General features: G+C 33.8%; 1 pseudogene; it reads left to right on the top strand.

Moving 5' to 3' along the window:
• Positions 1-3,360: 3,360 nt before the first annotated feature.
• LOC110684013 lies at positions 3,361-5,308 on the top strand (annotated as a pseudogene).
• The last annotated feature ends 329 nt before the right edge of the window (positions 5,309-5,637 follow it).

Genomic DNA, 5,637 nt, shown 5'->3' with positions numbered 1-5,637 from the left:
ATCCTATCAACACACAACTTACCTTGTTGCACCTGTTCACAAGCACACAACATAACCAACCAATAGTATATGGTTCGTTTATTTAATTTGATTACGCATCAATCGGGTTTCCCCCTAACCTGCCCCAATAAAGGGGTACTAACACGAGAGCTAACCATGCTAGTATAAAAGAGTCACTCGTAAGTGGCGGAATTCCTGCGCATGATATAAAGGAAACTATAGCGTCATGTACTCCCAGTATAAGTTATGGTCAAATATAAAGTCGTATAACTCCCTCATATGTTCATACTCAAGGTATATACGTTCCAAGAGTTTTGGTGCGTAATCTCTTTCACTTTACGTTGTTACATACTTAGACTTGGTGATAACTCTCAATCCATAACACAATAAATCATTATAAATCATTCAAGCAATCAAACACACCAATTAATTCTTGAATAATTAGTGACTACATTTAATTTAATGTTGAACCCTTTTTAAACTACCTAGGTGTTAAATAACACCTTAAGCGCATAAAGCACCACAAATCCTATCCTTTAGTGTTTAGAACACCTTAAGTGCACTTAGGCACCAAAATATAATTTAATCCTCGTGTACATAGACACTTAAATAGCTCATTTCTCTTGCTTATAACATCAATAAAAATTATATGAACCATACTAAAATTTCTTTTCAATATTCCAAACTCAATTAAACATTTAGTTTAATTAAACATGCTCTCAATCATGCGAATAATAAAAGTGTGGTTCATAATCAACATGCCAACATAATTAATTCCAATCATCAATTCACCACAAATAATTCATACTTCACAAATAAATCACCAACATCAATCTAATCAATAATTCCAACCAATACCTATCATGATACTACTTTGGAATTAATTATACAAAGCCTAGCATGCTTCTACACACTTAAATAATTACCGAGTACGCCAACGTACCTCAAATATGATTTTAAAATCGCCACGACTACACGAAATCACTCACTTGGAAGTCTCCTACAACCCAAAATTACAAAGAGACATTAATACTTATTCAATATAAGTTTCTAGCATTATATACACTCTTTAAATTACTTTTAAACCCTCTAAAACATGCTGAAAATTAATTTAAACCACCTACTTTTATTCCCAATTAATGGGTAATTAAAAATCCTTTCAAGAAACATAATTCTAGCCTTTATATAAAAATTCTAGCATTATAAAAGCTTGTAAGCTTGCTGTAATTTTGATTAAAAACATTAATTTCAATAGTTTTAATAAACTACAATTAAATTCCATCAATATACATTAATTTAGAAACCTAGGATTTTCAATTTGGGGCTTTTTAATTCAAAACTAAATCTGAAAATTACATACATATTAATCATAATTAGAACATCATGAAATCATCATATACATAAAAAATTAATAATTAAACAAGGTTGGATTGATTTAAAACAAAATAGAGAGGGAGAGTTTTTTTTTTTAAAAAAAGAAAAAACACAATCGCACGCACGAGAGGGGGCTGCTGCCGCCCTCCATGCCGGCGGTTGCTGCTGGCGGCGGTGGCCGACCGGTGGGAAGTGGTGGTGGCGGCCGGCCACCTTGTGTGTGTGTGTGTGTGAGAGGTGAGAAGGAAAAGGGGAGGGGGAAAATTAAGGGGAGAGAAAAAATAAGAGGAGAGAGAGATAGTTTACCTTTGAGTATTCTCCACCTTGGGCAAGGTCTAATTTGCTCATAAGATGGGTATTTATACCCTATCTCAAAACCCTCCTAACTTAAATTCCCTTTCTGCCCTTAATTATTCTTTCTCCTATTCAAATTAGTCATTTGACTTTCTTTAAAATTCCATTAACCTTAAAACTTCCTTTTATAAAATAATATGCCCCAAAGTTTGTAAATAATAAAATAAAATATTTTCAAAATAATTAAATAAATAAAAATGGACATTTAATTAAAATAAACTTTTTTAAATTAATAAAATACCATAAATAATTCATTTTGAATTATTTAAATACTCCATAAAATAATGATTTAAATTAAAATATGTATGAAAATATGGGGTATTACATTATCCTTCCGTTAACGATCACCGTTAGTGGGACCCACTTTGTATCCCGTTAAAGGTTTTAAGGGTCATTTTGATCCTAAAGACTCCAAATTGAGCTCAGATTTGACAAAAAAAAACATAAAAACTTCGTTTTGTGAATTCTAATTTTAACTGCGGAAATCCGAATTCACAAACGGGGCTTCTACGTTAATTTTGGCCAAGTTCGAGCTCAATTTGGACCCTTAATAATTAAAATGAGCCCTAAAACGTCTAGTGGAACATTTTTTAGCACGCAGATCGAGAAATAAAATTAATGGATATAAAGTAGGCCCCACTAATGGCAACAACTAACGGAAAAGTTAACGCCAAACTTACAATGTAAGCACTTAATATATCTTGAGATTACAGCGTAAAAGTTTAAAAATGAAGGAAACAGCTTGTAAAAATGAATACCACAAGTTACAAATGAATACCACAAGTTACTTAATATAAAATGTTGGTTCTTTCCAAAATCGGTAAACTTGACTCAATTTGTTTATTAATCTACTAAATTGAGATCACATGGTAGCATGTGGTCTTACCCCTTGGGGGAAGTGACTATCCTCTCATGTTATTCAAAGGTTTCTTCCACTTTGGCTCCCTTCACTAATAAGGCAACTATTTTTCCTTAATTTAATCATCTCACCATTTTATAAACCTTCATCATTGGCTCCCTTTTCAGAAACCTTTCCATTTATTTATGTCATTATATTTTATCAAGTAGAATAACTTCTCCCTGTTTGTAGCAAACCCATATCTTATGCAATCTTTTTTTTATTCTCCCATTTTATTAAATCCATGTGACCAACTCAATTTTAAAAAATAAAAAAAAATCAATATAAAAAATTATATAATTAGTTGCTAAATATCTTCATTGATCTTTATACGTGGTACGTTTTCATTTGTTGATATGGGAAGATTATTTCTTAATTGGGTAATTAGTACATTACCTAAGCATTAGGAAAGATATTTTGTAGTGTCTAATTAGGATATTTTTGGAAGATATCATCAAATTCTATGACCCAAATGGACACGTGTCCCATTTGACATTTTATTGTACGAAAATATTTGGCTTCATATGTCACTTCTATGATCAAGTGATAAGGCATTTCATTTTCCTATGATAACACGTGGCATTACGCCAAATGGGTGCTCAACACGTGATGAGTTACATGCACCTTAAACACAAAGCACCATGTTTGCCAATGGGAGACATACACGTGGCATGTTCTGGCTATTAATCTTGATTTTGTGTATTTATAGTCTTTAGTAACACTAACACAAAGGTCTTGTCCAACTTAAACCTTGCAACTATGCAACCCTTTTTCCCACCATCTCAAGATATAAATTTGTCCAATAAACGGGCCAACACCGGCCCGACGGGTCATGAATCGGATTCGGAGTTGGTGGCGCCCAAGTCGAAGATCCTTAATGAAGAGATCTTGTTGCTCGTGTTCGGGTACATAAAATGGGATTTGAAGACGGTATGCGCCACGGCTCGGGTCAGCCGGAAGTTTCGGGCCGTGGCGAAGAGGATTTTATGGCGGGCCATATGTAGCTACCGTGCCCCACGTATGGTGGCGGGCCTAAGCCACGGGCTACCCGGGTCAAGGATTGGGGGTGGTTGGCACGCGCTAGCAAAGCTTATGTTCTTCTGTTGCGGCTGCAACCCACCCCGAATCTCAAACTCAAAGTGTCTCTACCAGGCCACTTCGTCAAGGAGGCCCGATTTTCAAAAACATCGGGACTCAGTTTCTTGACGAAGAGGTGCCGGTTATATGTTAGCGATCCCTGCGAGCACCCTATGGGAAAAGGGGAGGACGATTTGGGGATATATAAAGGTGTTTTTCGGGGTTTTATGAGGTCGAAAACTAGAGCTTGTTTAATAGGACGCCAAGTACAACTCGAGGAACGGGTTCGTTGCCCTTATTGTGGTGCACGCGTTTGGAGTATGACATCGGCTAAATTAGTCCCAAAAACGGCTGCTAAAAGATTAGGGACGCACCAAGGTGGGTTAGAGTATTTTGTTTGTATAAATGGTCATACGTATGGAGCATGCTGCCTAGTTCCCTTGACGACCGATGAGGACGGTCTTGACGATGATGACGACTACGACGATGACGACGATCAAATTGATGACGGAGTTGATATTCATAATAATCATAATGGTTGCAATGGTACGAGTAAACCCCAAAATGGAGATCTTTTTAGATAAAGATAAAGTCAAGGTCCAACTTTGCCATTAGAAGATGATTTTGTGATTAGTCTACATACATTCTATTGATGCTCCATAATTAATTCATTACTTTATCGTAAGATATTGTATACTTGGTATTTTTTTTTTTTTTTTTTATTCATTAGTTTGATTTGGTATAGTTTTAGGAGCAGTAGACAATAATTAATTAGTGTTACTAATTTTTGATGTCAGGTTCAAAAACTCCAAGGTAGACAAACGTAACATACAATGTAATGAAAGAGGAAGAGATTTTTTTTGAGTTTGAGGCTATTAATGAGCTGATTTTGAGTGGCATGATTTTGGAACACGTGCGCAATTATGGAAGAAGAAACCCATAAAAATAAGGGTTAGTTTTATCAGTTATTGTGGGGCTTCAACTTTTATTTTTCTGTTTTGGATTTTTTATTTTATTTTATTTTATTTTATTATGTTACTCTTTCTGTTTTTGTGGAAAGTGCATTATATTAGGGTAACTATTTTTTCAACTTTGACCATCTCGATAGAATCAAACTAAGCCGCATTGTGCCTTTCATATATTTTTTTCCGTCTCTTGGGGTCATGTTAAGCGGGTAATTCTGTAACTCACAAATTCATAATTTAGCCTGTATTATACCTTTTGATGTTTGACAAGTTTGGATAATTGATAGATAAATTATTAAGGTACGCCATCCTTTTTCCTGAAAAAAAAGATTAATGTATTTGTTAAAATTTGTATAATTTGTATTTATTGATAATTACAGAAATATAATTGGTCTAACTTTTATTGACAGTCATGAAAATGAGTTACACTCCGCAATCCGCATATACTTTGTATATTACTTATGTTAACATCTAAAAATTATATGACTACTAATATGAGTGTGATGTTGTAGAAGTAGGGCTTCTAGATGTAGATGTTATTCATGTTAACGAGTGGCCAACTACTTTTGAATTTAACCAAAAAAAAAAAAATTAATTTATAAATAAATCTAATATATATTATATCATATCATATATATCACTAATAAATAAAGCCCGTCTCACAGTCAGGCCACGAGACAGCGACACTTGGCATTCCAGTTATTCGTCAAGTGTCGAGTCGTATAGGCAACAAATAGATATTATTCTAATTAGATTAGATGCCACATTAGATTAGGTTGGATAGATTTGTGTAAGATAATAAAAAAAAAAAAAATAATAAAAAAGTATACATAAAATAATTTATAATTCTTTTGAAAAGAATTATCTTTTTTATTGACAATAGAATTCTACTTATAGCAACACATCACATATCATAATTAATACGAATATCCAATTAACAATAGAATTTTACCCTATACGAATAACCAC

Source organism: Chenopodium quinoa, unplaced genomic scaffold, assembly GCF_001683475.1.
Source record: "Chenopodium quinoa cultivar QQ74 unplaced genomic scaffold, ASM168347v1, whole genome shotgun sequence".
In the NCBI taxonomy this organism is placed as follows: domain Eukaryota; kingdom Viridiplantae; phylum Streptophyta; class Magnoliopsida; order Caryophyllales; family Amaranthaceae; genus Chenopodium; species Chenopodium quinoa.
This window is presented reverse-complemented; position numbering and strand designations above follow the sequence as displayed.